The sequence below is a fragment of the Lithobates pipiens genome, unplaced genomic scaffold (assembly GCF_037356315.1).
Source record: "Lithobates pipiens isolate NorthernLeopardFrog02 unplaced genomic scaffold, aLitPip1_a1.2 Scaffold_4, whole genome shotgun sequence".
NCBI classification, from domain to species: Eukaryota; Metazoa; Chordata; class Amphibia; order Anura; family Ranidae; genus Lithobates; species Lithobates pipiens.
This window is the reverse complement of record NW_027507852.1, coordinates 656,822-669,013: the sequence shown is the minus strand read 5'-3', so window position 1 is coordinate 669,013 and position 12,192 is coordinate 656,822. Positions and strand designations below refer to the sequence as shown.

Genomic DNA, 12,192 nt, shown 5'->3' with positions numbered 1-12,192 from the left:
ATTTTTATGCAAACCATCATCACACATTAAAGCGGGAGTTCTGCCGTTTTTTTTTTTTTTTTTAAAGCCAGCAGCTACAAATACAGCAGCTGCTGACTTTTAAAATAAGGACACTTACCCGCCCAGCGCACCCGCGATGTCGGCACCTGAAGCCGATCTCTCGATCGTCTCTCGGGTGCTGCCGCCGCCATCTTGGGTATGGGAATCTGGAAGTGGAGCCTTTCGGCTTCATTTCCCGGTTCCCTACTGCGCATGCGCGAGTCGCGCTGCGCAATAAGGATGGTCCCCGCTGTCTCTGGGATCCGTGTGTTTCCCAGCAGACAGCGGGGGACCTGCGGAAAGGGGCGTAAATATCCGTAGATTCTGCGGATATCTATGCCGGAAGTGGGTGCAGATACCTGTACTGTACAGGTACCTGCACCCCCCTCCCCCCTGAAAAGGTGCCAATTGTGGCGACGGAGGGGGGGAGGGTTCCAATGAGCGGAAGCTCCACTTTAGGGTGGACCTCCGCTTTAAAGCGGAGTGCAATCTGGTACATAAATATGCTCCAAGGCCCACCCGCCAAGAAGCCACATATTTGTGTGCCACCGGCGACCCGAAGTTAATTTTGAAAATGATTTAAAAAATTTTGAAATTCAGTGGAAAATTTCCAATACAACGACTGGGCCATTAAACGTTAGATCGAAAGAACGTTTTGATTTTGCCGATGGCTGAGAGCGCTGATCAGAGTGTTCTGGTGGGGGGCCGCCCCCGTCAGAACACAACAGCTCAGTGGGGGAGATCGCTGTACTAACGTCGGATCTTAGTACAGCAGCTTGGATCAGAGCTGTCATTATTATTTTTTTTTACTAGTAATGGTGGCAAACTGCCACATCAGACAATTTTGACACATTTTTGCGACCATTGCCATTAATACAGCGATCAATGCTATAAAAATTGCATTGATTACTGTAAAAGAGTCACTGGCAGTGAAGTGGTTAACACTAGGGGCACTCGAGGGGTTAACCGTGTTCCCTGGGAGGTGATTCTAACTGAAGGGGGACGGACTGACTGGAGGAAGCGACGGATCGTGGTTCCTAGCTGATAGAAATACACGATCTGTCACTCCTGTCAGAACAGGGAAGTGTATGTTTACACTTGTCCCTGTTCCGTTTCTCCTGGTCACGATCACTCGTGGCCGGAGGTCATCGCGTCCGTCGGCTACGAGCATCGGCACCCCCGCTGTGCATCGCCTGCTATCCCGATCCCGTGAGCCGATGTATAGCTATGACGGCTCACGCAGGGGAGCCAACCTGCCGCAGTATAACTGCAGCAGGTTGGTCGCGAAGTGGTTAAAAGGTAAAAAAAATGTTGAAGTTTAAAACCACAAAAAAAAAAACAACTTCTTCTGCTACTTATACCAATGTTCCTTATGAAAGGAAAGCTGCAAACTGCATAAAGTTTAAGGTTTATTTTCTTCATTTTGGGTAAAGTAAAGGAGGATTATAAAGGTCAGATTTGTTTTCGCTATCTGTGTCGCATTATGAAGATTTCCCTTCAGTTGCTGTTCCACAGCCAAACAAGGAGTGAGAGGAAATCCCTGCAAATTAAACCCTTAAAGGACCACTTTTACCCACAGGCAAGCCTAGATTAGAGCTTACCTGTAGGTCCAAGAAATATCTCCTAAACTTTGCAGGCACCAGACAGCGGCACGCAGGCGCACTGAGCATGCCGCTGCTAACGGCGATATGCCCTTTGTAGCGGCTCCCGTGCGCATGCGTGGGAGTGACATCATCGCGGCTCCGGCCAATCACAGCGCCGGAGCCACTATACCCGGAAAGAAGATGGACACTCAGTGGAAGCAGTGACGTCGCTGGCTCTTGTGTCAGGTAAGTGACACATAATGGGCTACTATGCAATGCATAGTAGCCCGATATGCTTTACCTTTGCAGGGAAACAAAGAGAAAGTAAAACCCAGCAGGGTTTACTTCCTCTTAGAATTCCTGGGGAACCCCCAGGTCACCAGAACTAGTGTCCATATTGGCAGATTTTGCTCTATTACTTTTCTGCGGACAGGACAAAATCGAGAGGGTGAATCTTATCGGGAGCATAGACAGCAATAAAAACTGAGAAGCTTTCTAATCCCTCCGCGCTCTATCCAAAACTAAAACAAAAGTTTTGCCTTTAGTTATACTTTGAGAACAGAAGATCAGAAGGGTGTACAAGGACTGTATCCTTCAATAATGGAGAATTATGATGATTGTTACCTCTGAGCAAAAACACCAATGCACAACAAACCTCACAGCAAAAGAGCTGTGAAAATGTGATGAATGTTAATGAGAAGTCCATACAGAGGCCTTTATTTTGTAGAAGTGGTGGTTATCCTCTACACTGGGGGTCAGCTACTACTAGATCACTGACAAGTGACTGGTAGATCACAGTCTGGGCTTGCTGACCCACCATTCCAGGGTGTCAAAGTGCAATGCAGACTATTAGTAAAGTTGGATATGTAGTAAGGGGCAAAAGCCGCATAAGCCAATGCCCCCTCTGTAGTGCTGGTTCCTGTCCCATTCAGAGTGATACCAACTGCACTCCACCGCTTATCCTGTCCAGCAGTCCCCAGAGTGGTGCCAGCAGCAGGGAAGAAGAGATCTTCACGTCAGTGTGAAGCAATACTCTGGGCATAATAGTATAGGGCTACACTTTCACACTGATGTGCTGCAGTTTACACACACCATGACTGTACCTGCAGCTTTACAGCACTTAGCCATAGATTTCTATTATATCCTGCACGTTTTGTGCATTTTCTGAATGCAGGAGCTTTGGGGCGCTTTCAGAAAGAGCACCACAATTACAGTATATAACAGAAGTGTATAGCAAAGCACAGCTAACCCAGGAACATCACAAATGTGGTGCAGTTAAACCGCAGCACATTAGTATGAAAGCAGCCTTATAGGGGGCTCAGCACAGTAAGGGTTCATTGACATTTGTAGTTTGGGGGTAGTAAAACTCCATAATTGAGACTTTCCACCCCACCCCCACCGTACCCCCTTTAGCTGCAGTGGACAGGGGTGTACACATGTTGCAGCAAGCGTTACACAATCGGTCATGGTTGGTGTACCGCTGCAATCTTGTGCAAGGTGTGACAGCAGGCAGAATTGTGTTGCTTTCTCGTCAACTGCTTTAACCCTTTGGACCCCGGAGAAACATGCAGTTGCAGGGTGATTGCAGAGGGGCCCCATTTACCTGAATGGGTCACGTTCAGCAGGCAGTGGAGCCAGCCAAAAGAAACAGGGGCTGTAACTACTGCTGTGGCATGTATACACCTTTGGCTGCTGCCTCAGCAGCTAAAAAGGCTAGGGATTGGTGTGGTAAAACCTAGACTCAACCACAGGGTTTTACCGCCCCCAACTTTGTGTGAACAAGCCCTAAGGGCACTGCGGACAAATGCAACCAAGGGCTAAAATCACAAATGCAGTAGGCACTGCTACTCCTCTGAAAAGAAATACACCTATGCTTTTACAGGTGGCGAGGCATTGCCTCCTCGCCACCTGAATTAAACCCATGACTGCCCCACAATTCATGTGAATAAAATATGGTAGCATGGCAATTAGGGGTTTAAATCAGGTGTGAGGAGGAGACATTGTACCCGGTGATCTTGGACTTCTCCCATATCGTTGAGGTAGCTCTCCATCGCTTTAAAGAGGAAGTAAACCCCCTCTGCTTACCATTTACCTATAATAAGACTTACCTACCAGTAGTTCAAAATATCTCCCAAACGTGTACCATTTAAGAGCGATTTACATTATACACAGCTAGTGACATCACTGGCGCACGTGATCTGAAGGATCGGTCATGGGTGCCGTTCTTTCTGAGCCCTGTGCCATAAACTGCTGCTCCTGGACACATGCACGGGAGTGACGTCATCACAGCTCCAGCCAATCACAATGCCAGAGCTTGCAAACTCAGAAGAAACTACGCTGAAGACATCAGCCGTCTCAGCTGCGTGCGGGCACCCCTGGAGGCCTTCGGTCTAAGGTAAGTATTTGATAATGAGCTAGTATGTGATGCATACTAGCTCATTATGCCTTTGTCTAATGTTTGTTTTTTCCCCCCAGAGTTTACAACCTCTTTAAGGATGCCTACTCCACAGCCAGGTGACAACCATGATCCCTGACAAGTGGCTTAATGCGATTCTTCTGCTGTTCAGCAATCACATTATTGGCCATATCAGCACACAGGTGATCTATACACATACATGTGGCTAGCACTTTACCTAGTCATGCTATAAAGCAGGTCTATTACCCTCTATGGCATTATGATCATATCTGGATGCATTACATTGTATGTATACATAGAATATTGGTGTAACAGTAAGGACCCGAGTGTGTGTGCCCGTTCTCCTATCAGTGCCCCTCTACGATCATACAGCCCCAATATAATAGGAATAGTCGGCCCCTCGTGCACTTACTTGCTGTCCAGATGAGCTGTTTACAAACTAGCCAAGTATACACATGTAGCAGTCCCCCGGTCACACACATGCTGCTGCACACTGAGCTCTCTCCTCCCCATACAGATACACACGGTGCAACCTAACCCAGCGCAGGCTCCGCCCACACTGCTCGTGCCGCCGCTTTCCGACTCACTGGCTCCATGCATAGTCAATCATGTACGGGACCCAAAGACTAAAGCTAGGCTGAGAGCTTCGCCCCTCCCACCACACTGAGGCCTAGCGGTTTCCAAGGCAAGAGCGAAGCCAGTCTCGATTACAGACCCGACGCCGGGGAATGAATGAAAGCCGGCAAAGAAACAGGCGACGGACCTGGATATCCTGGAGCGCTCGGCTCCGGCCCGCCGCTCTACTTCCTCCGGCTGACCGAGGAAGGCGGGGCCCTGCGCCTAGTAATAAGGGTTAACGGAGACCGTACACACCTCAATACAGACAGCGTGTGACCTATAATACATAGCAACCGGTGCGACACTCCTCAGAGGACAAACAACTGCCTGAGCCACAAGTGTGTACCTACATACAAGCGGCCTCCAATGTGGGTGCTTCAATTCCATAGTAGGGAAGGCATAGCGCAACTATCACTGATTTCAAGGGACTGTCCCTGATTTGGAGCAATGTCCCTCTTTCCTCCTCATGTGTCCCTCATTTTGGTCTGATCCATACAGTTGTAAATAAAACACACTTTTTATCTATCAAAAAGTGTTTTCCAGTACTAAACCTTTCATCTGATTTCTAAATTGCTGCATTTGTAAATTCCAAAAGCCAATATAAAGGAATAAAAGTGGTAAAAAGGCACTTGTGTGTTTAACCAATCTTGTTTTTTGTACAATTCTCCTTGAGGCTGGGTTCACACTGCTGCGGGGGGAGATCCGGATGTGAGTCACACCGCAACTCACATCCGATCTCTGTAGCGATGCGAGTTCAGCCATACAGATAGTATGGCTGAATTCGCATCGCTCCCGCAGCAAACTCGCACAGGACCCTTTTTTTGGTCCGCAACAGAATCGGATCGCATGGGGGTTCACACCATGCGATCCGATTCCTGTGCGAGTCGGCAGATCGCACTGCGATATGCGGACGGATCTGGGGGTGTCATTAACATATCATTGACACTCCCAGCCGTCCGCATAGGGCAGTGTGAACTGCCGGCGGGAAAACGCCGCGGATTTGCGGCGTTCCCGCATCGCAGCGGTGTGAACCCGGCCTTAAGGGTGTGTGTCCTATGCCTGCATGCTTTTGCTCATAGGTGTCCCTCATTTCCCCATCTCAAAAAGTTGGGGGTGTGGGGGAAGAGGTACATCCCCCCACTTATTTTTGCTTCCATGTCCCATTGTGGAGATTTCTCCTCACTTCCTGTTCCTTAGATGAATCAGGAAGTTACTGAAAATGTCTAGGTTCACACTTTAACCACCTGCCCACCAGGCGAATTTCAGCACTCCTTTCCTACATGGCTAAAAAATTACTCAGAACCCCCAAACACACACTATAATATAAATATATATTATACACACACACCGTATTTATCGACGTATAACACATACTTTTGTTCCCCTTAAAATTAGGAAAATCGTGGGTGTGTGTTATACACTGATCTGTGCTGTCTGTGGAACACCGCCAACGTTTGCAGAGCCGAGTGTACTGTGTACTCAGCTCCGCTCACAGTCACGCCCAGTCCCGCCTCCTAGCCTTTACGTCCCACCATTGGCCCAGTGTTGTGTCCATCATAGGAGCCGGGCCAAGGGGCGTTACTGCGAGCGGAACAGAGTACACTCGGTGGCGGGAGGAGCCAAAGATCTAGGCGGCAAATTTAAAAACGAAACCATGCTGTAATTTTGGGCAAGGCTGCAGGGGGACAGTGCAAGGCTGCATTGATGGGCATTTAAAAATGTAAGTTTTTTTTTCCTTAAACTTGCCTCCTAAACTTGGGGTGCATGTTATACGCCGATAAATACAAAATATGATTGAGATATATATATAATATATAATGTTTTATTTTTATGAGAGTTAAAAAAAAAAAAGAAAAAAAAAAAACACACACACACACACACACACACACACACACACACTAAAATTAGCCAATTTTTTTGTATAATGTGACAGTGGATGATAAGTTGAGTAAATGTATACCTCACATGTCACGCTTTAAAATTACACACCCTTGTGATATGGTGCCAAACTTCAGTACTTAACCACTTCAGCCCCGCAAAGGATTTTCTCCCCTTCCTGACCATTTTTTGGGATTTGGCACTGCGTCGCTTTAACTGACAATTGCGTGATCGTGCAACGCTTTACCCAAACAAAATTTATGTCCTTTTTTCTCCAAACAAATAGAGCTTTCTTTTGGCGGTATTTGATCATCTCTGTGTTGTTTTTTTGTTTATAGTGCAAAAAAATAAATATTGCAAAAAAAAAAAAAAAAACAATATTCTGTGGTTTTTGCTATTTTTTTTAAATTCCTCAGTTTAGGCTGATATGTATTCTACATATTTTTGGTAAAAAAAAAAAAAAATGCAATAAGCCTATATTAAATTTTGATTGGTTTGTGCAAAAAAGTTATAGCTTCTACAAAATAGGGGATAGATGTCATTTTTTAATTATTATTTTTCTTTTTTTACTAGTAATGGCGGCGATCTGCAATTTTTATCAGGACTGTGACAGATTGAACACTTGACACTATTTTGGGACGATTGACATTTATCAGGTGATCAGAGCTAAAGCCATCGATTACTGTATAAGTGTCACTGGCAGGGAAGGGGTTAACATTAGAGGGCGATCAAGGGGTCAACTGTGTTCTCTAGGTGTGTTCTCACTGCAGGGGGGAGGAGACCAATCAGTGTTCATACTTTGTATGAATGCTGATCTCTCCCCTGAGAGAATCGGGATGTGTTTTTATCTGTTTACACCCAGATCCCGGTTCTTGCTCTGTCACGAGCAATCACGGGTGCCCGGCGGTCATCGCGACTCCCATGCACACGCGCCTGCTGTGACGTCTTAAAGGAGCGATGTACAGCTACGGCGATTTCCCCAGCCAGCCAACCTGCAGCAGTATAACTGTGGCGGCTGGTCAGCTAGTGGTGGTTAAAAATAAATCTCCATAGGTGACAAATATAATAATTATATATAATTTTTTTTTTCAGGTCACATGTTTAGAGTTACAGAGGAAGAGGTCTAGTGCTAGAATTGTTGCTCTAACTCTTAACTATCACGGTGCTACCTCATATGTGTGGTACATAAACGGGCGTGACCTACATATGCGTTCGTTTCTGCGTGCCAGCTTGTGGGGGGGCGCGTATATATATTTTTTTATTGTATTTACATTATTTTATTTTTACACTTTCGCCCTTTAAAAAAAAATGTTTTTTGATCACTTTTGTTCCTATTACAAGGAATGTAAACATCCCTTGTAATAGGAATGGTGTGTGACAGGTCCTCTTTATGGAGAGATATGGGGGCTATAAAACCCCATATCTCTCCTCTAGGCAGGAAAGGCTGAGATACAAAAAAAATAAAAATTCACGATCCTAGCCTTTCCTGCCAAGTTCCCAGCTTTGTTTACTTCTGCCGGCCCAGACTTGATGTCATAACATTGCGCCCGGGCCTCGGAGAGGCAGCAGTGGATTCCTTCTCTGGTTCCCCTCACGCTGCCTGTAAGAACGATCAAGTGGCTGAACAGCAGAAGAGATTGATATCTGAATGATGTCTGTAACTGCAGGCATCATTCAGATATCACCACTGAAAGTCCAGGACGTCACATGACGGCCAGCAGTGGGCAAGTGGTTAAAGAGGAAGTAAACCCTGATGGGTTTACTTCCTCTTTTTTTCCCTGCAAAGGTAAAGCATAATGGACTACTATGCATCGCATAGTAGCTCATTATGTGTCACTTACCTGACACAGGAGCCAGCGAAGTCGCCGCTGATCCCTGTAGTCCGCCGCATCCATTTTGCTGGTGGCGTCTCGCAGCTCCGACCAATGACAGCGGCGAAGCCGCGATGACGTCACTCCCGCGCATGCGCACGGGAGTCGCGTCTCGCAGCTCCGCCGCTGCCATTCGGCGAAGCCGCGATGACGTCACTCCCGCGCATGCGCACGGGAGTCGCAGCTCCGCCGCTGCCATTCGGCGAAGCCGCGATGACGTCACTCCCGCGCATGCGCACGGGAGTCGACAAATTAGGCAAATCCATTCTTGGACTTGCTGCATTTAGTGCGCCTGCGCGCCGCTGTCTACGGCGCATGCGCCGTAGACAGCGGTGCCCATTTTCGGGCAAATATCTCCTAAACCATATAGGTTTAGGAGATATTGCTTGGACCTACAGGTAAGCCTTAATCTAGGCTTACCTGTAGGTCAAAGTGGTTTGAAGGGGTTTACTTCCTCTTTAACCACTTGCCGACCGCCTCACGCCGATGTACGTCATCAGAATGGCACGGGCAGGCATAAGCACGTACATGTACGTGCTTTGCCTCCCGCGGGTCGGGGGCCCGATCGGGCCCCCGCCCGGTGCCTGCGGCGGTCGGTTTTCGTTCGGGAGCGATCCCGGACGAGGGGACGGCCATTCATTCATGGCCACCCCCTCGCGATCGCTCCCGACGAATGGAAATCCCCGGTGACATCACTTCCTCTCCTGTAATGTAAACACAGGAGAGGAAGTGATGTATTCTCTCCTCCGTGTCGGTATTTTTCGTTCCGACACGGAGGAGAGCGGATCAGTGAGTTGCACCAACACATCCCACACACAGTAGAACATGCCAGGCACACTCACACCCCCCCTTTACCCCCCGATCACCCCCCCAATTACCCCTGCCCCCCAGTCACAGTGACACCAATGTCATTTTTTTTTTTTTTTTTTTTGCATTGGTGTCATTTGTGACTGTAATAACTGTTAGGGCAGTTAGGGTTAGCCCCCTTTAGTTCTAATGTACCCCCCTAACCCCCCCAATAAAGGTTTAACCCCGTGATCACCCCCCGTCGCCAGTGTCACTAAGGCTGGGTTCACATTGCAGCGGTTTATGAGAACGAATGTGATTCGCACCGCACTGCAGTGCAAATCACATCCGATCTCTGTGCGATTCGAGTTCAGCCATTCGCCGCACCCGCCGCACCCGCCACACCCGCCGCACCCGCCGCAAATTCGCACGGGACCCTTTTTTTGGCCCGCAGCAGAATCGGATCGCATGGGTGTTCACACCATGCGATCCGAGTTTGCAGATCGCACTGCGATATGCGAACTGATCTGGGGGTGTCAGTAACATTTCACTGACACTCCCAGCAGTTCGCATAGGGCAGTGTGAACTGCCGCCGGGAGGCATGCGATGCGGGAACCCGCCGCGGATTCGCGGCGTTTCCGCATCGCTCCAGTGTGAACCCAGCCTAATAAGCGATCATTTTTCTGATCGCCGTATTAGTGTCACAGGTGACGCTAGTTAGGCAGGTAGGTATTTAGGTTCGCCGCAGCTTTTTATAGCGCTAGGGACCCCCATATACTACCGCATAAAGCCCCCTGATTGCCCCCTAGTTAACCCTTTCACCAGTGATCACCATATAACTGTTACAGGTGACGCTGGTTGGTTAGTTATTTTTTTATAGTTTCAGGGCACCCGCCATTTATTACCTAATAAAGGTTTAACCCCCTGATCACCCGGCAGGTGTCATTTGTGACTAATAACTGTTAGGGCAGTTAGGGTTAGCCCCCTTTAGTTCTAAGGTACCCCCCTAACCCCCCCAATAAAGGTTTAACCCCGTGATCACCCCCCGTCGCCAGTGTCACTAAGGCTGGGTTCACATTGCAGCGGTTTATGAGAACGGATGTGATTCGCACCGCACTGCAGTGCAAATCACATCCGATCTCTGTGCGATTCGAGTTCAGCTATACAGATAGTATGGCTGAATTCGTGTCGCACCCGCCGCACCCGCCGCAAACTCGCACGGGACCCTTTTTTTGGTCCGCAGCAGAATCGGATCGCATGGGTGTTCACACCATGCGATCCAAGTTTGCAGATCGCACTGCGATATGCGAACTGATCTGGGGGTGTCATTAACATTTCACTGACACTCCCAGCAGTTCGCATAGGGCAGTGTGAACTGCCGCCGGGAGGCATGCGATGCGGGAACCCGCCGCGCATTCGTGGCGTTCCCGCATCGCTCCAGTGTGAACCCAGCCTAATAAGCGATCGTTTTTCTGATCGCTGTATTAGTGTCACAGGTGACGCTAGTTAGGCAGGTAGGTATTTAGGTTCGCCGCAGCTTTTTATAGCGCCAGGGACCCCCATATACTACCGCATAAAGCCCCCTGATTGCCCCCTAGTTAACCCTTTCACCAGTGATCACCATATAACTGTTACAGGTGACGCTGGTTGGTTAGTTATTTTTTTATAGTTTCAGGGCACCCGCCATTTATTACCTAGTCTCACTAGTGTACCCCTAAATTTAGGGGTGTCTACTTTCTAAAATGGGGTCATTTGGGGGGGGGGGGTTTGTGCCATCTTGGCATTTTATGGCCTTCAAAACTGTAACGCCCTTAGAAAGCCTGAAGGCGGTGCTTGGTTTTTGGGGCCCCGTACGCGGCTAGGCTCCCAAAAAGTCCCACATATGTGGTATCCCCGTACTCAGGAGAAGCAGCAGAATTTATTTTGGGGTGTCATTTCACATATGCCCATGGCATGCGTGAGCAATATATCATTTAGTGACAACTTTGTGAAAAAAAAAAAAAGTTTGTAATTTTCCCGCAACTTGTGGCAAAATATAAAATATTCCATGGACTCAACATGCCTCTCAGCAAATAGCTTGGGGTGTCTACTTTCTAAAATGGGGTCATTTGTGGGGGTTTTGTGCCATCTTGGCATTTTATGGCCTTCAAAACTGTAATAGGTAGTGAGAAGTGAACTCAAAAAATTACGCCCTTAGAAAGCCTGAAGGCGGTGCTTGGTTTTCGGGGCCCCGTACGCGGCTAGGCTCCCAAAAAGTCCCACATATGTGGTATCCCCGTACTCAGGAGAAGCAGCAGAATTTATTTTGGGGTGTCATTTCACATATGCCCATGGCATGCATGAGCAATATATCATTTAGTGACAACTTTGTGAAAAAAAAAAAAAAAAAAAAAAGTTTGTAATTTTCCCGCAACTTGTGGCAAAATATAAAATATTCCATGGACTCAACATGCCTCTCAGCAAATAGCTTGGGGTGTCTACTTTCTAAAATGGGGTCATTTGTGGGGGTTTTGTGCCATCTTGGCATTTTATGGCCTTCAAAACTGTAATAGGTAGTGAGGCGTGAAATCAAAAATTTACGCCCTTAGAAAGCCTGAAGGCGGTGCTTGGTTTTCGGGGCCCTGTACGCGGCTAGGCTCCCAAAAAGTCCCACATATGTGGTATCCCCGTACTCAGGAGAAGCAGCAGAATTTATTTTGGGGTGTCATTTCACATACGCCCATAGCATGTGTGAGCAATATATCATTTAGTGACAACTTTGTGTAAAAAAAAAAAAAAAATTTTTTTTTTGTCATTATTCAATCGCTTGAGGCAAAAAAATAAAATATTCAATGGGCTCAACATGCCTCTTATCAATTTCCTTAGGGGGTCTACTTTCCAAAATGGGGTCATTTGGGGGGGTTTTGTACTGCCCTGTCATTTTAGCACCTCAAGAAATGAGATAGGCAGTCGTAAACTAAAAGCTGCGTAAATTCCAGAAAACGTACCTTAGTTTGTAGAT

At 47.6% G+C, this 12,192-nt stretch overlaps 1 protein-coding gene across 5 annotated transcripts in view; it reads right to left on the bottom strand.

The window, feature by feature from the left end:
* The window catches only part of CHD8 (chromodomain helicase DNA binding protein 8), a 124,286-nt gene that overhangs the window by 99,876 nt on the left and 12,218 nt on the right, over positions 1-12,192 (bottom strand). The window contains exon 1 of one of the 5 annotated variants that reach the window (XM_077466869.1): positions 4,451-4,602. The exons of the other annotated variants lie outside the window; for them this stretch is intronic. The gene's annotated coding sequence lies outside the window, so the exon portion shown is untranslated. Of the gene's footprint in view, positions 1-4,450; positions 4,603-12,192 lie in introns of those variants that run through there. 5 annotated transcript variants of the gene reach the window in all.